This window comes from Cryptomeria japonica, chromosome 5 (assembly GCF_030272615.1).
Source record: "Cryptomeria japonica chromosome 5, Sugi_1.0, whole genome shotgun sequence".
Taxonomy (NCBI): domain Eukaryota; kingdom Viridiplantae; phylum Streptophyta; class Pinopsida; order Cupressales; family Cupressaceae; genus Cryptomeria; species Cryptomeria japonica.
Genome location: NC_081409.1, coordinates 545,373,516 through 545,400,903, shown reverse-complemented (window position 1 = coordinate 545,400,903; position 27,388 = coordinate 545,373,516). Strand labels below are relative to the sequence as shown.

Genomic DNA, 27,388 nt, shown 5'->3' with positions numbered 1-27,388 from the left:
AACATTACAATCGATCCAATTTTCTAGAGGATCTAAGTTTGATTGCAGTAATCTACCTTGTCTAGGTATAGGCATTCATGGTTTTCTAACTCCCTAAAGTTCAATTGCATCGTACAATAACATAAATAAATCATCATGAGTTTTCAAACCATAAATACATTAATATAGTAAGCAGAGCACCCAGTGATATAAAATCAATTATTCTTTAATCACATAAACATATGATATTCATTTTCAAAATAAAACATCATTTTTATTTTATCTTGACACAGTTTATTTATACTTATTTTTTATTTTTATTTTTAAAACATAAAAGTAATACATAATTCCAAAAATCACTACTATTCTATTTAACTTGCAAAACAATGACAATTACATCCATACAACATATACAAGAAAATTTCCTCTTTTACACAAAATTAAACCAAATAGCTTTCAATTCACAATTGATTGAAGATGGGTTCATAAGCATTATGATTTCCAAACAACCCTTTTTTTTCAAAAAAAAATAAAAAAATAATAGTCAAATGCCATAAATTAATCTAATTAAAGATTTTGGTTTCCCAATAAACTCATATTGACTAAATTGCCTATAAATGCAAAATTAAATATAAAATCCATATATCATTATAAATTTCAAACAATCATATCAACTTAAATTTCATTTTCTATCAGCTATATAAAAATCTCAAGTCCTTATATATAAAAATAAACACAATCACACGGTTTCTATCATTTCTCAAAAACCCGAAACTTTATTTTTACGAAATTTATACAGAAGTTAGAATACAAAGTCACCAAGAAACCCAAAAAATTTCGTAGAAACTTAGTTCATATATTTGGAGATATCGTTGACATTATGAAACAGCATAATAAAAACTTCTACAGGGATTTGGAAATCAAATAACAAAAATCATGAAAAGTTTTCCTGTCCATTTCCTTCTTCACCAAATTTTAAAAAAATGGAAACTGATTAAATTTAAACCCCCAAATATGTTATATGAGTTGGATTTTTTTATTTTTTTATTCTCGAGCAAATTTAATGAACAAATTCAAACAATCAAAACAATGAAACAAACAAGAATTCACAGAAAATATTTCATTTCCCATTTTTATTTTTTTTATTAAACAAAACAACAGATCAAATAATCCAACCTGGTTAAGCTTTCCTGGATGAAAGTTTGGGAAGAGCTACCAATTTTCCCAACTGTAGAAATCATTCAACCAAACATTTTCAAACCTAGGTTAAAAATGGAAGAATATTTGACCTAAACTCTTATCTTTGAATTTAAAACACTTTCTTTTAAATAAAATGAAAAATCATTCTTTTCGAACTATTCAAATATTCTAAACTTGTTTTTCTAATTAGAAAAATCAAAATGCTTTCTTTTCTTTATTTAATTTCTAATTTTCTCAATATTACAAAACTAACATTTATATTTCAAAATATTAATGAGGGTAAAATGTTTTTAATTAAAATAAAATCTCAAAATCAATCTTTCACACTATATATATATATATATATATATATAAAACTTTTTTTTCTAATTAAAATTGATTTTCTTAAATAATTGAAATTAACCTTTCTATTCCAAAATGCAAAAGACATTAAATTATTTCTATTTTGTACAAATTTAAATCTTTCCTTTCAAAATGCATAAACTGAATAAATTCATTATTTAAAATTAACCATTAAATTGAACTTGCTACAAACATGAATAGAGCAATTTTTAATTAATAATTAATCACATAAAAGAAACCTATTTAATTTAATTCCTTAATTAAAATGCGTAAGCACACATTAAATCAAATTAAATACTCAATTTTACCACATGCAAAGCACGCAACCCAAGAAAGCCAACCAGATACATGACCCGCAAGCCCAAACAAAACGAAAAACCAACAGACGACTGACGACGCTCACTTGAGCACGACTAGGGTAAAATGAGGGTTTTACGACTACCTAATCCAAACTCTAAGGACCAAAGAGGTACAATCAAACCTATGAATCCAGGTGAAAACGAACCTCACACCTAGGTGGTACTATACCTGCAATCTCTTGCAACCATGAGTCACACAAGCATATATATATTTAATGAAAGTGTTAGCTCGAGATTAATAACATGAATCAGGAGAACAAATAAACTTACATAAAAATTGATGCGAAAGCACATTAACAGGTACGCACAATAATCATAATATCTTACTACAACATTACATAATGGTAAATCAACCACCCAAAAATGCCACATAAAAAAAGTCAACCAAGGTCAAACCTATTTTACAAAGCTGACTAGGGTAGGGGCACTACAGTATATGTATATGTGTGAATATGTATATATGTGTGTATATATGTATATATATTTGTGTGTGTGTATATGTATGTATGTATGTATGTATGTATGTATGTATCTGTGTGTGTGTGTGTATATATGTATTATATGTATATGTATGTTGTCATACCCAAACTTTTGGGCAAAAACGGAAAAACAAAAAAATTTAAAACAACCTAATAAAACTAAATGTGCTAACAATAAACATGCAATAAATTAAGTCTTGTCTTAACTATGTTTAAACTCTGGAAATTCAAAGAGTTATTTACTATAGTTAAACTAATTAACTTAATCAAGCATGCGAAATTAAATTCAATGCGGAGAATTAACTCTCCAAAAGAATCATTATTATTTCATTAATTTAATAAATTAATTTAAACAAAATCTCTAACTTAAATTGACAAGGGAAAATAATACCCTACAATAATCCTTTAACACTCCAAGAATTAATTAAATTAATTCTAGCATTTAGACTATTAAAATTTAATAACCAATTGAGCAATAAATATAATGTCTCAAATTTGACTAAAGGGTTAAGTAAATTTATAACATACCTTGCCCTATATAATTTAATTATTGTTAGCCAAACAATTAATCCCCTAAGGCCTAATTATTTGCAATAGACTTTTATTAATAGGGTTCCCCCCTTTTTATTTTCTTAACATTTTAAATATACCATGAAACCCTAAACCAAATTAAAAGTTATAAAACAAAGTTACCAATCTACTTTTTTTTTTAAACCTAACTTATGTTTCTACCCTAACCTGAGATCCGAGTTAGGGTTTTTACGCGTTATGCAAGAAAGGAGATACAATGGCAGATGGCATTGTTCTCAGGCGACGGTTTGACCACACACAAGCCGCGGGTTATGTTTTGCGCAGGCGACGGTTTCCATTAAGTAGTGGCGGCGTTGTGAAGGCGGGGCCACCCGCAGCGGCGCCGAGTCGCCACTGCAAGTCGCAGCCTGCAGTGACGTCGAGGCGTCCCCGCGGGGTGCGGCCCGCAGCGGCACCTCTGTAGGGCTCGGGCCACCGAGGGCCTCCCGCATGGAGCTTCGGCTCCGTGGAACCCTCGGGGTAAGGTTTTCTTTTATTATTATTTTGTTTTATTTTTTATTTTTTTATTAAGTTTTAAACTTAAATAAATATAAAAAAAAAAATTATATATATATATATATGTGTGTGTGTGTGTGTGTGTGTGTGTGTGTGTGTGTGTGTGTGTGTGTGTGTGTGTGTGTGTGTGTGTGTGTGTGTGTGTGTGTGTGTGTGTGTGTTATTATACATTTAGATATTCAACATTAAGAAATAATATGACAGTTTTTTTTTAAAACAACATAATAAGCATTTTAAATAGTTCATTTCTTCCATAAAAATAAACATTAATGTATTAAGCATATAATAGATTTATCTATTTTTCTTTCGAATATACAAGGCATATAAACTTATTAGTTTTCTCTTTCAAATAAAATCTCTATTTACTAAACATAGATTAAATGTATTTCTTTTCCTTTTTAATGTTATATGGTTAACTATAGAAAAAGATTAATTTATCTACCTTTATTTTCTGCTTTTTTTTTCTGAAATAAATGACAAAAATAAATAAATTACAACAGCATTAATATAGTCTAAAAATCTATTAAAAATATTAAAAATGCAAAACTATTATTCTTCTAATATCTATTAAGCATATTTGTATTTGGAATGAATAAATAAAGGTAAAGGATTGATTTTCTTTCCACTAACATTCATGCTATAGTATTCATTCATTTCCATCATATTCAATATGCATAAAAGGATAGAAAAGACTCTTATTTTCAAAAACATAAATACAACAAATATTATTTCATGAACTAAAGAAAGCTTAATCCATAAATATATGTATTTCATTTTGCAACAGCAACTTAACAAAAGAATGCATTTCTTAAAAGAATACTTTGAATACAATATGTCAACTTTACAAATAGGTGAAATACCCAACTAGCCTCTCATTTCTAATAAATGGGGACTTAAATAAATAAATACATTATTCTTTTGCAACTCAAAAAAATAATATTGTAGCAACTCCTAGCTTTCTTTTTTCTTCTTTTCCAAGCAAACCTACATTACAAAATCTTAAGGTGGTAACCATAGAGGGCTCACCTCCCAACCTAGGCTTACTAGAAGCCACCCCCAAGCTTGGAGAACCAAGACCTAGACGGGTTACACTCAAGCAAACACAAACAAGCATGACAAACTTACAACAAACATATTCCCATCCCAAGACTTAACATCATCACCAAATGTGATTTTTACATGGGTGGAGGTGGACTAAGTACCTTTAGGAGAAACTGCAAAACAGTATAACACAAGCCATCTCATGGCAACCAAAAACACATCACAAGTCCAACTTCTTCCAACATCCTTATGACCCTCAAGGCATACAAGCCATAATATCTCCCCTTATGACCCCCAAATGCATAAACAATAACTATGCAGCAAGGGTCACAAAAAACAAACTCTTGAGATCACTCTCTTCCAAAGAGAGCCTCTCACTCTAAGGTTGTCATACAACCCTCCACCCCAAGGCCACTCTACCCTCCCAAGGGTGAGTTGGCCTTGGATACTCTCAAAACACAAATAAAATGCATAACCAAAACAAGTGAAAGCTCACATATATTTCTTCACAAATTAAACAAAAAGGAAGAAAACAAACTACATTCAAGCAATCTTTCAAAGCAAAATTGTAACATACAAGGAAAAAGATTGAACCAACCTTAAATCTGACAAGGGTTTACAAGAGATAGTTTGGAGAAGAGCAGACCAAATCCACACTTCTTTCATTCAACACTTAGCCAAAAATTATATCCTAAACTTGCTTCCAAAATTTCAAGAAGTCTTCCCAACCTCTTATAGGTTACTAAAACTAGAAACTGAAAATGTAAGAGAAAGTGGGGAAGAGAAACTATCACAAGAAAGGAAGGTTATTTAACCTAGGGGGAACCTTCCAAGTTGGATTTTCGCTCATCTTGAAAAAATCAATTTTTGAAGGGTCAATTCAGTCACATCGGAGTGGTTACATTCTTAAAAATACCCCTAACCCATAGGTATACCCTATGGACCTTTGGAAAAACCCCTAAACTAACCCTAGGGGTCCATTTGACCCCTTAGAAACCCATCTGAAGTTAACCTACGGGTCAAATCTGAATTAACCACTCCAAAGGCTCTCTACCCAATGCAAATCTAGGGACCACACTCAAATATTTGAAAAAGGCTTTGGTTGAAACAATTCCCCTCCAAGAGACATGTCAAAATCAAAACACTATTCAGCACGTGTCAAGTGACACAATAAAATACATTACTTAATTTACACATGAAAATTGTCTCTTGTTGGATTTAAACAAAATAATAAATACAATTTAACACACATGCAAACATTTACGTTTACAAATAAAATACGATACATACGCGGTGTTGCCTCTCCAAATTGACAACCCTTGGTTTTACGAACGTACATAGGTCTAGGCTTGATTCTCCATAATGTTTTCATGGTCACATGGATAATTTTCTTGTGCATCTCAATTACACATTAGTAATTCCCAAATAGCCTCATATAATATCAAACACATAAATAAGAATACAAATCAATCACTCTGCATAGAATTGACATCATACAAATCAATTTACCATATATCCAAAGCAATCCACATAAGCAATTATCATAATCCTCATAATTTCCAACCATTCATAAGACATACATCATATTTCTAACATCATAATAAAGTCCTGCAAATCAAATAAATGACATACACCATCTCAATATTATCCTATCCTAAAATCATATAAAATTCTATATCCATAATGCATAGAAATATAACAATGTTATCCAGTCCTGGGATCATATAAAGTTCTATATCCATAATGCATAGAAATAAGGCATCCATAATAGTTCCAACATGAAAATTACTGAAATGCTAGGATGGGTCGGGGTAGGGCCTCACATGTGTGTGTGTGTGTGTGTGTGTGTGTGTGTGTGTGTGTGTGTGTGTGTGTGTGTGTGTGTGTGTGTACTACTCCTACCAATAAAACTAGTTGATTTTCTTAAGAATAATCATTATACATTTAATCAAGATTATTATCCACATACATATGCAAAGATTATAGCAGCAAGTACTAATCTCCTTTCCTATTAGGAATCTCATGCTACTAAACCATTTCAAGAACCATTTGATACAACAAGAATGCACATAATCCAATCATTCAATTTCCTAAACAACATAAGATATCAATCTCATCATAGTGAACATCCTTGCAACATAAAGCATACAATGAATAAAACGTCTCATTCCATTACAAGATCATAATCACAACTTCTACACCATGTCCTATTACATATGAATACATTATACAAGAGTACATAATATCTATTACATTTACATCTTCTTCAAGATACATTGATACAAGAATATGCTCCAAGATCCATTCACATAAGAAGATACATTAAATCCTAATCCACGCACTCTATCACCCAAGAAGATCATCCCAATGGAAGAAGACATCAAACCACCTGACCATGTGGAACCAAATAGGAACCACCCCCCGTACTAGGAGATGACACGAGGTTCCAACTCTAGACCTAGGCTGGCACCTAACAACCAAGAGATAAAACAAACTCTCAAACTACCAATCACAACTATGGAACATCCAGAGGCTTACCAATCGGGATAGCATAAGGAAACAAGGACCAACATGTAGGGAAGAGTGTCATCACATGCTATCACCAATAAGGATATCCTAGAACTCATCCTGGCATCTGTGATACACATGCGGAACCATCTCAACCTTTAAAGAAATCAAGGGAGTTCGGTTTATCCAATTACCAGATCTTCTCATACCTCACTCTGGTTTACTCCTAGCCATGAGATGGGGCATCACCACATATACATATTTCTTATCTTATTAAGATGAGTTCTACTACCCAACCCACCTAGGATTAATTAATTATGTTATCACTTTATTATTACCATAAACCTCCAATGAGCTATCCAAACAATCTGATCCCCAGCTCCAAACAAGAAGAAATCCTAGCATTTCATTCCTTGTGACTTCGATAGACTCATGGAAACCCACCCTCCCTAATCATGCTCCTAGGCCTTAGGGTGAAACATTTATCCAAATAACATCACAACAACATCATCATAACTGAAATAAATAGTCATAACATCACTGAGAACATAATGAGCATAATAGGATACATATGGCCATATACAAGGCAAGAGCCTTCACCAAATAAATGCAAATAATGAACCAAAGCATAAACATGATTCAAAGGCTAATCCAACACAAATTTCAATCCTCAATAGTGAGGCAATAAACATCTCATTAGAGCTCTGATAATCATTCCTCGACGGTGAGGCATTCTCCCTCTCGCTAGAGCAAAACAACATATATGCAAACCCCTCAATGGTAAGGCACAAATCCTCTTACCGGAGCACAAAATCAATATGAAATGAAAAAGATGAAATCATACACACCACTCAAGAACTAGATTCAATCATAAAAAGCCTCTGGTAAATACACAAAATCCGGAAAAGAGACCAAATTAGGCAAAATCATCAAAACTTGCAACTTCGGGCAGAATAGCGCAACAAAAACCCAGACTAGCATTCGTGGGAGATATTTTAGCATTCCTATAGCATTCTCTAGCATTTTGAGTTCATTCTTTAGCGTTCTGGTACCAAACATTACTGTTTTCAGTCCAGAATGCAAAAATCAACAAAAACGAACAAAATATGATATGAAACTTGTCCAGATTTGCATAAGGACTTCAAACTGACCAATAGACACTCCAAGAAGGTGCGGGAGGATGAAATATCATTAGGTAAAAACATAAATAAAACTTTATGATCATATATTGACATCAATTTTCAATAACAAGCGCACCCAAATGTGCGTAGAACTTCACCAAATTCGCACAACGGCTCAGGGAGATGCAATAAGACAAAGATAGGTACAAAGAAACATTGCAATGGCATTCTAATACCCGAAACAAAACCCAAGATGACAATAAAATATTAAATGAAGGAAATGCAAGTCTCAAGACTTCCTGAAAGCAACTCCTGGCAAGCCACAGGCCACATTCGTACAAATACATACATACACTTGAGGAGATACAGAAAACTCATCAAGGAGAAACATAAAAATAATTCAAGAAGTCATGCAAGAGCATCCTCGGTTCATAAGCAATCTTGTATCAACCAAAAAAAAAAATTCATTTTTGTTTTGTTTTATGTTTGCAGTTTCAATTTTCCTTTCTGTGTGTCCCAGTTTTGGATCACCGGATCCTGTGGAGTTGGAATCTACTTGAATATTTGATCATCTTTCTTGATTCCAAACTGCATCGCATTTGGATCATTTTCCTGCAAGATCTCGCTACTGGTTTCCATGACGGTTTTCTGTTACCAGTTGTTCCTTTGTTACCGATTGCCTGGACCTATTATGGTGATCTACCAGAACCCATTTCGAAGTTTGCGAAGCCTTAGGTGTTGATTCTGATGTTCTTTGGCGTGTGGCCGACTTTTTCCCGCGATCTACGTTTCATCCTTTGGATTTTCCGAAGGAATCTATTGACGAAGGCCAGCATTGTTATTTTCATGTTAGGTCTTGTTCTTCAAGTTTGATCCCTTCTGGGTCGACTGCATCCTTTGGCTTGATATATATATTTGTAATTACGCATTAGAATGCAAGGGATAGAGAATTAAGTAGTCAGACTGTGCGTAGAAGATAGATCATAAGATTCAAGGTCCCGGTTGTGACCTATTCTACCAGGCCTGTGAGCCAATATGTTGTGACCCGGTTGTTATCAGTTGGATGTAATCGAATTTTATGCAATAAATCAATCTATCTTCCATTGCCTCCATGATATCTTTGTGTTTCCGTTGTGTTTACTCTTGCTAACGAGTCCAAATTGATCTCTTTGAGGTCCCTCCTCACCAGTGACTGCTTCAAGAAGCTTATTAATCTCAATCCTAATCACAAGGGAGAGGAAACAATAATCCAACAAGGGAAAATGCAGAATATGCATTCCTGGCAACACACATCATTCCCAGAATTTACAATACTTCAAATCCATTTTCAATCACCATTAAATTCCTCCCCAAAAATCAAATTGAAAACTTTAAACATCAAATATTTCCCCCAAACAATCCTTCCACAATCGAGATGCAAAAAATCTTTTCAAATAAATTGCAGAGAGGAAATAAAGTTCCAACTTGGAAAAATTTGCAGTAAATGGAAAAATGAAATTCGAAGAAGAGCAATCCCAAATCAAAAATCCTTCGTCCAATTTACAATCTTCAAATATCAATCATCAATCCAACTTGAAATCCCAAATTGAAATCCCAAAATTTCTCTCGGATGGTAACCTAGCAACAAACCAGAAGGCTCAAATAAATAAAAATCAAATTCAAACTATAGAAATTCATTGGCCAATCAGAAAATTCCATTAAACTATATATTATACCTATCATGTGTGAAAACAAGGTAAGTATTATTTAACAATATTACTTACTTACCCCACTCAAAATCAACCAATAGAAATAAGGGGTAGATAAACTTTATAATATAACCAATTATGCAAATAATAATAATGTAATAGTATAAACATAAATGCGATAATAACAAATCGAATCCCAATAATTAAATAAATAAAAGCTTAATAAATAGAAACTTGTAATTAAATATAAAATCAAATCAATTAAATAATAAATAAATAACCATTAAACAATAAATGAATAATAAGATGATAGATTAAGCAATAAGTCAAATAAACCAATAAATTAATCCTAATTAAATCATTATAAAATCTCAACAATAAATTAAATATCAAATAATCAATCAAACACTAAATAAACCAAACAAATAAATAGCCAATAAACAATAAGTCAATTAATTAATTAAATAAATCAAGCTCAAATAATCATTAACCAAGCCAATAGAAATAAATATTAAATAATCAACCAAATAATAATCAAATAATCAAACCATCAAATAAATCAACTATAGTATTAATACTATACTAATCAAATATTAATCATATAAATCACATAGGGTTGAACATTGACACAAAACTCTAACCACCAACTTGCGTCACGACATAACTGACAAGGTGAACAAGTTAAGCCTAGAGTGTGTGAAGGAAACACATGTCATCTCCAACAACTTGCCATCGGGGTAAGACACGCTCAGACATGTGAGACCAAGTAGAGTCGATGTCTAGTACCTGCAATCTTGCATCCACCACTACACACAATGCAACATATATACAACACATATACATCATAAATGATTAGGCAAGTGATAGAGAATTGCAACGTCATATCGTGCTCACAATAAGTGGTATGACATTGTCTCTAATCATGAAGACACTAGAAGACAATCACAAACATCATAGCATCAATTCAAACATCACGATCATAGAGTAGGGTTGGCGTAATCATAATGTCAATAAAATCTCGTAAGCAATATGATGCATCATGAATAATGAACACATATACATCATCAAATATAGATCCATTTTCCTATCAAATTCAATTATGAAATAGGTTTAGTACATAGCATGATACCAATAAATCATCATAAAGTAGATTAAGCTAGGTCAATATAATCCTCTAATGTACAGAAAGACCAAATGAATCAGGGAGGAGAACTACAGTGAGTTTAAATGTATAGAGAAGAGAGCGAATGAGCAGTTGAGAATAAAAAGTATGTGAGCAACGTGCAGTGTCAATAGTGGAAAGCGAAGGTGTGTGTAAGTGTGGAAGTGTGAGTGCGGTTGTAGAGTTTTAGTAATCCCTTACTACATTTGTTGCAAGCAATTGAGTTGACAGATTGCAGACATAGTTGCAATAATCCCTTACCAGATCTACTGCAAGCAATTGTGTTGACAAGTTGAGAAGGTGTTGCAGTGATCCTTCATTGATTCTATCGTAAGTAGTTGTTTTGTTAACTGAGCTTATCTTGGAACTGACTTCATGCATTTGCAGATGCAATTCTCTTTAGTTCACTTATTTCTAATGCAATGAGCATTTCAACAATGCTCCCTATTGTATTTTGACAATGAGCCATATTGTAATCTAACAATGAGCCATGTAAACACCATATAACTAGTTATATTATCTTGAAAGCTAACTCTCTTCGTGGTTTTTCCCATTGGTTTTTCCACATATAAAAAATCTGGTGTCTATCTTGTGATTATGTTTTTCATTTCTTCTGCACTTCTTGTTTCATATTGATGACATTAATTGCTGAGGTTAAATTGTTGGCAACAACAATGAAGGAAAACTGAGAGGGGGGGTGAATTAGTTTTCATCGGATTAACAAACTTAACCTCAAATACAAATCTCATTAACTGCAGCAACAACAAAAATAAACAAATTGATACCACAACACACCACACCAAGATTTTGACGTGGAAAATTCAATTAAGGGAAAAATCATGATAGGAACCTACCCCCAATAAAATGATACTTTGCAGTAGTATGGAAAAATAATTACAATGGGGAGGGCTCACTGTTCAAAATACAATAACCTGGAAGGCTACAACCCTTAGGGAAGGTTCACTACCTTACAAAGAAGTCCCACTGACTCGCAAAATATTCAGACAACAATCCGAAATCAAATGAACTGAAAGAATAGCATCTCCAAATGCCTGATGACAGTTCCGGTTAAGCGCATTTGTCTGCTCTGCAACACTCCAATCTCTACTCAATCACAATGTCGAAGGATGTATTCGCTTGCTCGCACGTTTACTAATCTCTGATAATGTAGACACAATACTGATACCAAATTTACATGACTTTATCACCTATTTATACAATTCATCAACCTTGACTACAAGGTTGGCCAAACCCTTAACTCACAATTACAAAATTACATCACACAATACAAAGATCAACCATCAGACCAATATAATGATATACATGACATAACATGGACCTAAATCAAATGCTCAAACAGACAACACCACCGGAATCAAGTCCAAAATCAACCGCAACATGTTACTCCACCAAATAGGTCTCATATAGCATGAACAGCACCATCGGACAAACAAAACATCAAAATCGTGCACAATGATCAATATAGATCATCACAACAAATAGGACACAATTAGGAAACACCAACAAACACGTTAGAATCATTTGTAATAGCTGCACCAACACCACTCATCAAATCTTCATCGATCAACATCTAAAACTCAAGAACACTTAAACAGCAACAAATGCCACGAGCAAAGATAACTTGCAGAGCACCAAATCACGATCCATCTTAAATGAAAATACATAAGAAAATTTCGAAAAATCTCCCAAAATCACGGCTCAATATCTAATCACACCAGAATATACCGAAGGAAATATCGAACTCTGCAAAGCATTGATCAAAAGAACCAAACTATAAACCAAATCATATGATATGATCAATTAAGCTCCCAGATCACTCAAACCAATACAGAAAGATGTAATGATACTAGAAATGCTCTATATACCGAACCATGATCTCAAGAAACCAATTTGCAACCACCAGAGCAATAAATCACAGGAATATGTTGACATCAATGTCCAACAATCTCCCCCTTTGGCCTTAATGGCAACATATGGATATGAAAAGCAATCAATGCAAAGAAAGAAAACATCTCCAACAAACTCCCCCTAAGATCAAGCAGATAAAACAGTTTTTCACATGCTTTCACTCCCCCTTTGACATCAATGACAAAGATTCTCAAGACAAAAAACCAAACTCTCCCCCTTAGATAAACAAATCATGATTATAACCAACTCAACTGAACCACAAACAGACTACTCCATCAGAGAAGCAGCATAAGCTCATCAATCCGAACAAGAAGAAAAGTTTGTGAAGTCCACCGGATTGATGCAACTCAATGCATCTAGTTCCCATCAGGTGGGGTAGATACCCCTAACTTGTCTCTCAAATAGACAAATGTATCTTCAAGCAAAAGCTTGGTGAAAATATTAGCAATTTGTTCCTTTGTAGACACATACTCTAACTTCACTTCCTCTTCACTGACTTTTTCTCTCAAGAAATGATACTTGATTGATACATGTTTAGTCTTTGAATGTTGCACCAGGTTCTTTGACATATTAATAGCACTGAAATTATCACAATATATGACAGTAGGCTCATCATAGATAACTTTGATATCCTTTTACATTTGTTTCATCCAAACTACCTGAGTGCAATTACTAGTAGCGGCAATGTATTCAACTTTAGCAGTCGATAGGGAAACTGAATCTTGTTTCTTACTTGCCCATGAAACCAATTTCTTACCCAAAAAGAATGCACCACCGGAGGTACTCTTTCAATCATCAACATCACCAACCCAATCAGCATCAGTGTAAGCACATAACATGAAATCATCATTCCTTGGATACCACAAACCATGATCCATGGTTCCTTTCAGGTATCTGAATATCATCTTTATAGAAGTGACATGACTCTCTTTCAGATCAACTTGATATCTAGCAACCATGCACACAGCATGCATAATGTTTGGTCTAGTCTGAGTTAGGTATAGTAGTCCACCAACCATATATTTGTAGCTTTCCGAGATTCATCATTTTTAAAGAATTTGTAGCCAGTCACCATAGGAGTTCCAACTAGTTTAGAATCTTCTAACCCAAACTTCTTCAATAATTCCTTCACATATTTAGCTTAAGATATAAAAATACCTTTTCCAATCTGTGAAATCTGTAAACCTAAGAAAAAATTCATCTCTTATCATAGACATCTTAAATTCTTTCTCCATATCACCGGCAAACTTCATACTCAAGTCATCATCTCCTCAAAAAATAATGTCATGCACAAAAACTTCAACAATCAAAATTTTATCATTCTCAATCTTGAAATATAGATTCCTATCAGCAGTATGTTTATTAAATCCTAATTTCAACAAATACATATCCAATCTAGCATACTAGGCTCTAGCGGCTTGTTTTAGTCCATAAAGAGTTTTCTTCAGTTTGCATACCATGTCTCCATCATCTGATAATGAAAATCCATCAGATTGCTCAATATAGACTTCTTCCTTAAGATCACCATTCAAAAAGGTTGACTTGACATCCATCTAATATACCTTGAAATCCTTATAAGCAACATATGCAAGCAATAGTCTAATAGCTTCAAGTCTAGAAAGTCTCCTTATAATCAATCCCTTTCTTTTGTGAATATCCTTTGCATACCAATCTTGCTTTATTTCCGACAACTTCACTGGCTTCATTCAATTTGTTCCTAAATATCCATTTAGTACCAATCACATTCTTGTCTTTAAGTCTAGGCACAAGTTTCCATGTGTTATTCTTTCTAATCTGATTCAATTCTTCTTCTATAACCTTTATCCAATTTTCATCTTTGCAAGCCTCCACAACATCTTTGGGTTCAATTATATAAATCAAACATACCTCTTCAGCAGCTAGCCTTCTTCTAATCATCACGCCTTTATTTTTATCACCAATGATCTTATTTTCAAAATGATTCAATCTTACATACCTTGAAGTCTTATGATTATTCTGATTTTCAAGTTTTTGCACCTCTTCACCGGCAGCAGCAATATCTGGGTTCACTGCCTCTACCGAATCATTCTGCTTCAATTCTTCACTCTGAATTTGTGTTAAAATGAAATTTAGATCATCATCATATCCGCATGCTCTGATTTTTTTTCCACAATTTTCATCAACCTTCACATTTGCACTTTCCACTATCTTTCTTAGTCTCTTATTGTAGCACCGATAGGCTTTTCTCTTTGTTGAATATCCCAAGAAAATTCCTTCATCACTTCTTGCATCAAACTTTCCTATATCCTCAGCTCTCTTGATATAACACTTGCTTCCAAAAATTTCTGAACTATTCATAGTGGGAACATGACCAAACCATAGCTCATAAGGAGTCTTACTGGTATCACTTTTTATATGCACTCGGTTGAATGTGTAAATAACAGTGCTAACAACTTCTCTCCAATAAATCTTTGGAACATTCCCTTCAATCAACATAGTCCATGCAGCATCTAAGATAGTTTTTTTCTTCCTTTCAACAACTCCATTCTATTGTGGGGTTCTAGGAGCAGATAATTGTCTTCTAATTCCATGCTTCTCACAGAATGAGTCAAACTCACTGGAACAAAATTCTCCTCCTCTATCAGATCTCAGACATTTCAGCTTCAATCATGTCTCAGTCTCAACCTTTGCTTTGAATATCTTGAATTTGTCCAATGCTTATGATTTTTCTCTCAAAAAGGCAACCCACATCAACCCACATCAATCAATAACATGAAATATCTATCACCCTACACATTTCTTATACTTGTAGGTCCACATAGATCAGTATGCACAAGATCTAGCAATCCATCGGATCTATACTACTTACTCTTGAAAGAAATTCTTGTTTGCTTTTCCATTTGACATTCCTTACATACAAGATTAGCAAGCTTAACAATCTTAGGCAAATCTCTAACAACTTGAGTAGAACTGATCTTAATCATTGAGTGAAAATTAACATGACACATTCTCCTATGCCACAACCAATTTTCATCAATCTAAGCAATCAAGCAACTTTTTTCACCGGTATTCAAATGAAAGATATTCCCTTCAATCTTAGTTCCTGATGCAATCTTTATACCAGAGGCATTTAGGATCTTGCATTTTTCATTCTTGAATTGCAAATCATAACCTTTGTCAACCATCTGTCGAACACTTAAAAGATTATGCTTCAAACCTTCAACATACAAGACATCATCAGTGTTATTCTTACCATCAAAGGAAATAGAACCTCTACCACGGATCACCCATTCATCTTTCTCTTCAACTTTAGCAGCTAAAGCTTTATCCTCAATAGTGCAGCTTGTAGAATCAACAGGTATCGGTCCATCTTCTTTAATAGCAATAAACACAATTTCATCTCCTTCTGATTCTTCATCTGTAACACCATCATCAGTAGCATAATAACAATTCTTCTGATGTTTATACTTCCAGTTAGAATTGTAAGGCTTATCATACTTCTCATGCTTCTTATATATATCATTCCTATCATGCCTATCATATTTACACATTCTCTCCGGACACCTAGAAGCAAAATGTTCTATCTTATTGCAAGAGAAACATTTCAGAGGCAATTTTCCATCATACTTACTAGCTCCTTTAGGTAATCTCGGGGCAATCAATGTTTCAAGCTCATCCAATTCTCTTTCTTGCTCTTCCATCTCTCTTCTCTCTCTTTCATATCTGGATATTATGCATTCTTCAAGATCATACTTCTGCTTTTCGAATATAGATGCTCTAAATGTTGTCTCAGACTTTCCATGTGATTCACCAAACTCGCTTAGTTCAAATGCAGCAATCTTTCCAACCAACATATTTCTTGTCATAGTAGTCATACTCAAGATCTCATCAATAGCGGCTACCTTGTGTTTGTAAGCAGGAGGCAATGATCTCAGCACCTTAGCAACAATTTCATCTTCTTCAAGGGTTCCACCAGCACATCAAATACCTAGGACAAGTTCATTCACCTTAGCCATGAAGGAGTTTATGTTCTCATCTTCTCCCATTTTCAGCATCTCATACTTCCCTTTCAAACTCTGCAAGTTAGCAACTTTGACTTGTTTATCTCCTTCATACAAGGTCTCAAGCTTCTCCTAGATCTCATGTACAGTCTGAAGTCCCATTACATTCGTCATCTCTGAATTAGTTAGGGCACTCAACAATGATTCCTTAGCTCTAATGTTATTTTTAGCATCCTTGATCTCAGCAATAGTAACCGGTCCATTTTGAGGAACGGAATAGGCATCCTTTGTAATCTTCTAGTAATCCTCTTTAAGACATCTCAAATGCACCTCCATCCGGTTCTTCCATATAACATAATTACTTCCATCGAATCTCGAACTTTCCTTCTTAAAAATAACACCTCCAGATGCCATCCTGGATCACCTCAAGCGGTCAAGTTTCTTCGGGAGGATCTAACTCTGATACCAATTGTTGGCAACAACAATGAAGGAAAACTGAGAGGGGGGGGTGAATCAGTTTTCACCAGATTAACAAACTTAACCTCAAATACAAATCTGATTAACTATAGCAACAACAAAGATAAGCAAATTGATACCACAACACACAACACCGAGATTTTGACATGAAAAACCCAATTAAGGGAAAAACCACAGTGGGAACCTACCCACAATAAGATGATACTCAGCAATAGTATGTGAAAATAATTACAATGAGTAATGCATATGCATTCGGGCTCACTGCTCAAAATACAATAACCCGAAAAGCTACAACCCTCAGGGAAGGTTCACTACCTTATAAGGAAGTCCCGCTGACTTACAAAATATTCAGACAACAATCTGGAAACAAATGAACTAAAAGAATAGTATTTGCAAATTCCTGATGACAGTTCCAGTTAAGCGCATTTGTCTGCTCTGCAACACTCCAATCTCTACTCAATCACAATGTCGAAGGATGTATTCGCTTATTCGCACCTTTACTATTCTCTGATAATGCAGACACAATACCGATACCAAAGTTGCATAACTTTATCACCTATTTATACAATTCATCAACCTTGACTACAAGGTTGGCCAAACCCTCAACTCACAATTACAAAATTACATCACACGATACAAAGATCAATCACTTGACCAATATAGTGATATACATGACATAACATGGACCTAAATCAAATTCTCAAACACACAACACCACCGGAATCAACTCCAAGATCAACCGCAACACGCTACTCCACCAAATAGGTCTCATATAGCATGAATAGCACCACCGAACAAATAAAACACCAAAACCATGCACACCGATCAATGTAGATCATCACAACAAATAGGACACAATTATAAATCACCAGCAAGCACGTTATAATCATATGTAACAGCTGCACCAGCACCACTTATCAAATCTTCATCGATCAACATCTAAAACTCAAGAACACTCAAACAGCAACAACTGCCACGAGAAAAGATAACTTGCAGAGCACCAAATCACGATCCATCTAAAATGAAAATACATAAGAACATCCCGAACAATCTCCCAAAATCACAGCTCAAGACTTGATCACACCGAAATATACCAGAGGAAATATGAAACTCTGCAAAGCATTGATCAGAAGAACCAAACTATAAACCAGATCATATGATATGATCAATTAAGTTCTCGATCACTGAAACCAATACAGAAAGATGTAATGATACTAGAAATACTCCATATACCGAACCATGATCCAAATAAACCAATCTACAACCACTGGAGCAATAAATCACAGGAGCAATAAATCACAGGAATATGTTGACATCAATGACAACAACATATCCTAGCAGCAACAATGTCCAACAAAAATCAGTGAAAAAGTTTATTGTTGTGGGAATATTGATTCACCCCCGCGCCCGCGCCCCCCTCTCCCTCTCATTATTATGGTCCTTTCAACCGTACTTCTAACATTGATCTACTATAACCTGGCCCTTAATAGCTTTCTAGTCCACATACTAAACATCAAATTCACTAAGAAGTGTTACCCATTTGGCCATACAACCTATGAGAGGTGTCTTTTTCAATAGGTACTTTAAAGGGTCAATTTTGCAGATGAGGTGAATAGTGTGGCTCAACATATAGTGACAAACCTTTTGAGTATAGAAAACAATCGCCAGGCATAGGTGTACAATTGAGCTTATAACCAACCAAAGTATGACTAATATAATAGATGGCATGTTCCTTTTCATGATCATCATGTTGGGCAAGTAATGCCCCCAATGCAACTGATGTGACTAAAATATACAATAACAAGGGCCTACCTGGAATGGGTGGCATTAATATTGGGGGATTAGCTATGTACTCTTTTATCTTATCAAAGGCCTATTGACAAGGGATATCCCAGTTGAACACTATTCCCTTCTTTAGGAGATGTGAAAAGGGTTGGCACTTATCTACGAGCTAAGCGATGAATTGTCTGATGGACTGTAGTTTTGCTTGTACGCTTCTCAGATCTTTAAATGTTTTGGGTGGAGGTATCTCTAAAATTTCTCTTACTTCTTGGAATCAACTTTGATTCTATGTGTGGACACAATGAAACCAAGGAGTTTTCATGATGTAATACCAAAAATACACTTCTTGGGGTTCAAGTGCAGTTGATACTTGGCAAGACGCTCAAATATGCATTCCAATATGGCTACATGTTCAGTCTTGGTTTTAGATTTACCCAAGATGTCATCTACATAGTCCTTCAATATCTTATGCATAAAATCATGGAAAATCATTGTCATCACACATTGGTAGGTGGCACCCACATTTTTCAAGCTAAATGGCATGACCTAATAACAAAAAGTCCCCCAAGGAGTTGTAAATGTTGTTCTATGTTGATCTTCCTCTACAATTCTGATCTGATTATACCTTGAAAAACCATCCATGAGAGATAACATTTCATGTCCTATTGTTAGGTCAGCAAGGATGACAATGCTAGGGAGTGGTAAATCATCCTTTGGATAGGCTTTGTTGAGGTCTTGAAAGTCTATAGATTTTAATGGCTCCATCGAGTTTAGAGACAAGTACCATGTTGGGAAACCCATTTTAAATAATCAATAAGCTGGATAAATTTAGCCTCTGATAACTTTTCTATCTATGCTTTGACTAACAATGCCACTCAAGGGTGCATCTTTCTTAATTTTTGTTTGACCAACTTTACATCAAGCTTGACAGAAATATGGTGTGCTACAAGATTTGGATCCAAGTTGGGCATATCACCATAAGACCAGGCAAAGTTAATAGGTCATCGTTGAAGAATCTGCATGAACACCTGAAGCTCTTCCGCAAACAATGTTACAACATGTGTAATGCATGGATGTTTTGTGGTGCCTGGATTGATAGGTTGAGTCTCATCAATAAGAATGGGAGATATTTTAGGCCGATGTATATCCATGAGGGGAAGGGGGGAATCCTCATCTTCTAGTGCCTTAGAGAGGTTTTCACTAGAAGATACACCCTTTCCTTTTACTATTTTATGGTCTAGAGGCGCCTAAGAGAGGTTTTCACCAAAAGACTTGCTTTTTAATTTCTTTTTCATTTTTGTGGCTAAGGATCCCTTCTTCCCCAAAATAGCCTTGAGGATCTAACTTGTACACTATCTTTGGAGTCATATCCTAATATGGTGCGTATTCAATTGCACCCAAGAATTCTAGGAGTACAGCATCATTTTGGAAAGTGTCTAGGTGTGCAACAATTTGACCCCAATCGATGAGTTCAGGATGGCAAAGGGGAAGGTCAATCAAAACGATGAATGTGTCAAAAATGTTGGAAGTTTTGAAGGTTGAGGAGTTTTCTATATCATCGTATGTTTGTTTAACAACCTCCTCAGGTATGTCTTTGATGCCAACGAAGCTACTCTCATCGTTTCGAGAAGTACTAGTTGAAGTTGAGGCTTCATTAGAGGGACATCCAAAACCAAGCCCCTGATTGTGCAAATTAGGAATCTCATCCACAAGTCTTATGATTACTTGTTCTTCATGTCCTAGTCCTCCACCTTGATAATCCCATCGTTTGGTGACTATCTTATGGGATGCTGGATATTTTTCTTTGAAGTAATCAAGGGGGGCATCATTATCTTCAAGAGGGTCTTTATAGAGTCATTGATTAATATCTCCTTCTATGACTTCTCGATTTAGCTCTCCATGGGATTAAAATGTGGTGTGCCCAAATGTTAAAACTATAGGTTCTTTCTTTTTTAGCTCTTTGGTGGGTTTTCCATGAGTGTGGGGATCTAATAGGAGTGCCCCAGCTATAAATGTTCCTTGCAAAGCATATTCTCTGTAACCGGCGTCGTTGATCTTGAGTTGGGAAAAGGAGGATGAGATGCGTGTCTTTTCTTTAGCAACGAGTATTGTGTCAGGATCAACATATGAAGAGGATGAAGCAATGTGAGTGGTGTCGATGTTGATCCCAAGGCAATGGTATGTGTAGGGTGATGAGGCTTTGAGGGCACAACAATACTAAAACGGTTGGGAGTCTCCATGGATGGTGATTTCGTAGCCTTGATAGGGAAACTTTAAGCATTGATGAAAGGTGGGTGGGATGGCTTGCATGGCATGAATCCAAGGATGACCAAGAAGGATGTTGAATGGAAGATCAAGATCAATGACATGGCACAATGTGTTCTGGATCACTGGGCCTACATGAATAGATACCCATCGAACTTCTTTCAACATTATCATAAGCCTTTATAGTGATACAGTGATTATGCATATCTACGATAGTATACCCCACTTGAGTAACAAACTTCAATGTACAAATATCTAGGGTCAAACCATTATCAATTAGGACTTGTTTCTGGTGCAGTCAACGCAGGGAGATCCAATGAAGGACAACCCAACCTTGCAACTAAACACATAAACCATGCAAAGCATACCGGTAACCAGTAACAAGGTGCCAGAAACAGCAGGAAGAACAACCAGTAACAACACAGAACAGATAACTAGTAAACAATATGAACGAATCTTATTACAATCTGAAGAATGATGCATGCCACATACTGGATCGCAGTCTAGGATACAAACAATGCTTACAATGCAATTACAAGATTCGCAGATCATCTTCATATCAAATCGGCTATCGGTAATCAGTCTGTCGGTTCAACCCCAATTCGAACCTCGGCCTTCCGGCCTCGATCCTACCAAATCAGAATCCAACTAGTTCTACATCTTCACCCAATATCAATGTTTTGTCTTCAATCTTCTAGCTTCGTTGATCTGACTTCTATGATGTGCCCTCTATGATCGGACTCCTTTGATGTGACTTCCTTAAATTCCCTTTCAAATGATTCACAAACCTCCATATATCTACCGCCCACAAATAATTACAACTTAATCAAGTCGGCCCAAAGACCAACCGGTTCAGGAAACATGTAACGGTAACACGTCGGCTCAATCACTCCAAAACACAAAACGATGCACAACCCTTTGGGAATACCGACAAAGGCCCAAAACAACATCTCCAACGATCCGCAAGTCACGAAGATCATCTGCAACCTGAAATCATCTTCGCTCAACACACTGCAAGCTAACCGGTAAGAACACACCAACCGGGACAATACTAGAATTTGCTTACTAACGGTAACAAAGCCAAAAGCTATGAAACTCAAACATGATAACGACCATGAATAAAAGGGAATAAACCCAAAACCACAATGCTAAACACTCAAATATGACGAAATGCCAAGCTCTCAAGCAAATATACTGAAAAATGTTCAACCAGTAAGAACTAGAATGATGCTCCTGCATCAGTTTCACTTTGAATTTCTTCACAATGGCTTCAGTATTTAGCAGGCGGATGTGATTAGGATCGAGAACCATAACATCTAATTGGGTAAAACTTAGGTGATACATGGAATACAAGTTTGCTACCATGGCTTGAAATTGAGTAGGATCAATATTGCTTGGAGCACGGGCTTCTTGCAAAGTGCGCATGAGGATCTCTTGATGGGCAGGTGATGACTTGAGAAAATCCAAGACGAAGATCTATGTGGGAGTCTTTCCTAAATTCTCTAGGATATTATATTGCGTGGATACCAAAGCTTGAGGCCGGGTAGGCGTTGCAAGACCAAGAACAGTCATGCGAACCTTTCTAGTGGTGGTTGTGCATTGATTGTCTACCCCTTTGACACGAATCATATTAACATGACCTTCATAATAGCTAATACAACCAATAGTGTTACTGTAGTCAAATGGGACCACATTATAATTAATGTTATTGGTTGCATTAAATTGACTAGAACCAGAAGTGCTAGTTTCACCTTGATGCTTAGGAAAATCATTCTTCTACATCCCAAGGTGCGCATTTGGAGACTTTCCTGTAATAGGATCAATGGTAATTTTTCCATCGTCAATGAAATCTTGCACCAAATGCTTAAGCTTCATGCACTTGTTTGTGGAATGACCTTTGATGCGATGATAAGTGTAGTACTCATTTTCTTTGTACTAATCAGGCATAGGCTTAGATTCATCAAATGGTTGCATCTATGGGTATATGACCAGATTGTGTTGCTCCATCCTTTTATAGATAGCCTTGAGAGGTTCCCCCAATGGGGTGAAATGACACTTCAGGTTGTCATGAGGCATCAGTTTTTTAGGAGCTTGAGGAACAATAATAGCATTGGTCTGATTGGTTTGAGGATGTTGTGCTTGCGGTTGAGGATTGACAAGGACTGATGGAGAGGGGTTAACATACGATTGTTGTGAAGAAGTGACATAAGTTGGTTGTGGTGGTTGTGGTGGTGGCTTGGCAGCCACAATCATTTGAATAGTCTTAGAATCCATCACTCCATCTCCAACCACATTCGTAATCTTATCTCAATACTTTGATTTATCATTGGTCAGCTTATCCGAATGATCCTTATAAAGTTTGATGACCCCCTCATCAATCAAGGTCATTTCGAATGTTGGTCCATTAGACATGATATCGTGGAATGTGCTTCTGCAACTTAATCAAATATGATAAGCAAGCTTTGGGTAAAGATTATTGATGAACATTGGGACCAATTGAGAATCAAGTACCTTGCATAGGAGGATACCGACAAGAGCCCTCCATTGTTGAATGTAGTCTAATAGACTCTCTCTCCTCCCTTTTGTTTATCTTGACAGAGGTTGAACATAGAAATGTCATTTTCCACATTACAGTAGTAATGTGCTACAAACTTCTCTAACAAGACTACAAATGAAGTGATTGTGTTGAATGGTAATTTGGAGAACCATTCTAAGGTAGGTCCGCTAAGACTCTTGGGGAACAAATGCAGTAGATAATTGTCACAATGAGCCACTTCTTGACAAGCCATGTAAAATTCTTTGATATGATGCCTAGGGTCACCTTTCCCTTTGTATTTATTAAATTTTTGCATTTCAAAGTCTTTAGAGAATGGCATGGCAATTATTGACTTATCAAAAGGATAGGGACAAAGCTCTTAAAATTTGAAAACTCATTCAAAGTTATTTTCTTGTAAGGCTTTAAAAGTTGGTTCATTTGGTATTGACGAGAAACAAATCTGGTGATGGTGAATGAGATTGGTATTGTGGTGTTTGGGATGCAACCAGATGTGACTGGCCGTGATAGGGTTGTTGTTGATAGTTTGCCACATTTTGGTAAACAAGTAGTTGTTGATACATAAGGCCATGCGATTGAACCAGCGGAGGTTGCTAGTAAGCAGCGACATTTGGTTGTTGCATTATATATTTCTATTGATGTAAAGGATTTTGAGATGCACTGATTTGATGTGTACCACCCTAGAGATAATTGCCCCTAGCATAAGTATGATATGCATTAACTTGTTGATTCTAAGATGGGGATTTAGATTAGTACCACATGATGATTGGTAAGTATTCAACACGATGCGAGCAGAGGAGGGTGCTTGCAAATAGTTGATTCGTTGTTGTGATATCACAGGTTGAACAAATATAGATGGTTGGTATTGTCATTCATTAACGACTTCTGGCAAGGATTGCACAGTTGGAAGCACATTAGAAACTTGGGGCAAGATGCTAGCATGATGGAAATCATGCCCCCAGTCATAGCTTGCATAGGAGGTGGTGGAGGATAGCCAACCATTCCAGTGGTGAAGGCTTGCGTTTGTGCTAAAGATACATTCAATGTACATGCAACTGGATTGACAAAGGGAGTAACATGAATCATGTGCAAGGTCATAGGCATTTGAGTCATCATAGGTATTGACGTGATAAGCTGCATCGAGGGTGCAATTGATTGGGTTATTCCTCCTAAGGATACAGATGGTGAGAATACTGTCGAATTGGCGTAAAAGGGTTGATAATATTGGCCAAGCGTGCCCATCAATGGCAATCCAATTGATATAATTGGGTTACTCTGCTAAGGTAGTACGACTGATGATGGGACTTTTGATTGGGGTGGTACTAAGGATATCACAACGTTTTGATGAGAAAGTGGAAGCGATATTGGTTGTTGGGGCAGTTGTGATGACACCGAAAGAGAAATATGTTGTTGAGGTAAATCTCGAGAGTTAGTAGTCGCAGGCGTAACTGAAGAGGCAATGGTCATGCCTTGAGCCACCATGTTTGCAAAGATGATGTCCTTACGATTTTCAATAATGTCCTCCACTATTTGAGCATAGTCTAGATTTTGGAGGAAATGATCTATAGGGCTGATTTGGACATCAGTTTCATCAGGTTGATTTACCATGGTCTCATCGAAAGAGATTTGATTAAGCAGGTCAAAATTAAAGGGTGGATTTCCTGACACAATGGGCGTGACACCCAAATTTGGATTTGGTTGAGGATCAGGGAATTCTAGACTGAAGAGGGAAGGTTGTTGCTCCATTGCTTGCCTTGATTTGGATCGAGTGGTGACGGGCATGAACCATGAGATAAAAAGATGTAAAGATGAAACGTAACACAAAAAGCCAAGGATCGAAATTGAAGACCAATTTGGTTGATTTAATGAGAGATTGATGACACAAAAAGAGCTTGATTGATTGGATTCTTAATACTCAAATTGTAGTTTGACAAGTCTAATTGGGTAACGCGACACGAGTTACTCAAGAGGATGCACTCAAGCAACAAGATGAATTAATGTGAACCAAACCTCTAGCTCAAGGTGATAAGGCAACAAAAATGTAAAGAGACCAAAACTCTAGACACGATATAGTCAAAAGAGTTAATAATAAAGGTTGCTAAAGATGTAGACTACGTCATAATTTTGGGATATGGGACCAAGTATGGAAAAAGGATTGATCCTTGGCTTGATTTTTCAATTAGATTGGATGATTGATTGAAAGAGCTTGATTCAATGACTAGATGAATTGATCTGATTGGTTGATTGAATTTGATTGCAAAGATTGATTAATTGATTGATTTGATTGAAGGATTGATTGATTGATTCGATGAAAAATTTGGAGCAAGTAATTGATTGATTCAATTTGATCGAAGAATAGATTAGCGCTTGGTGATTGGATTGACTGCTTGGACTAAATGAGACAAATCTGAGACATGATTTTGGACTTATTAATTGAGCAAAGTTGATTGACATCCAATTAAGGATTGCTTTTCTTGACTTGATGCTTGGTAAGGACCCTTGTCTTAGCAAAAGAGGATAATGATGTCGTGACTATGAGGACGAATGGTGATGCAAGTTGAATTATGACCCTCAAGATGGAGAACGCAAGGGACTAGGATGATGATAGTGAACACGCACAATTATACCTTGATAGGTGATGATGCAAAAGGATTGAAATGTTTTCTAGGACCAACAGGCAAACCCATTCGGCAAGAAAGCAATCTCAACACTTGGAAATTTTGGCAAAATAACAAGACAAAAAGCATTTTTGTTATGACAATAGGTGAACCCCTTGTTTCTAATAGCATTCTCGCAGTTTTGTGATCTGGGATAACTGACTTGGACAACAACAACATTCTTGTTGTTTCTAGGTGTGAACCCATGGTTTGAGATAGCAATCCCGCGATTACTCTGAAAAGGTAAACTGACACGAACCCATTAATTTGAATTAACAATTTGGACTTGTTTATGACAAAAAGATGATTATGTAGCACAAACACAAGGAGCATGAAAACAGTTGTCTAACTCAATTGGACGAGGAGGGCCTATATTAGCCCAAGTGATAACATTTTAGTGGTTTGCAAATGAAGACACATCAAGCAATTCATAACCTAAAGTTGGAAATTGGATACTACTCACTAATGCCCTTCGCTATAAATAGTAATACCTCAGACAAAGTATATATGCAGAGATCCGGTGACACTGTCTCCCCCACCACAGCTTGGGCACACTAGATCTCTTCTCTGAAGGTTCAAAAACCTTTGTTAATCGAAGAATTCATACCTCACAATGAAGGGTACATGAAAGGTTAACTTCGAGATACAATTTGCATTCCCTGAATTAGTGAGCATGGGTTTTGAGCCTCTAAAACAAGTGGTGCCTAGGCATAATTTGAGGACTCGATGGCTATCCATTCATCGATGACTCACTTAAGAGCTTGTCACAGTCCTCGCAA

General features: G+C 35.7%; 1 pseudogene; it reads left to right on the top strand.

The window, feature by feature from the left end:
* Positions 1-3,146: 3,146 nt before the first annotated feature.
* LOC131034582 (potassium transporter 26-like) overlaps positions 3,147-27,388 on the top strand; it is a 37,443-nt pseudogene continuing 13,201 nt past the window's right edge.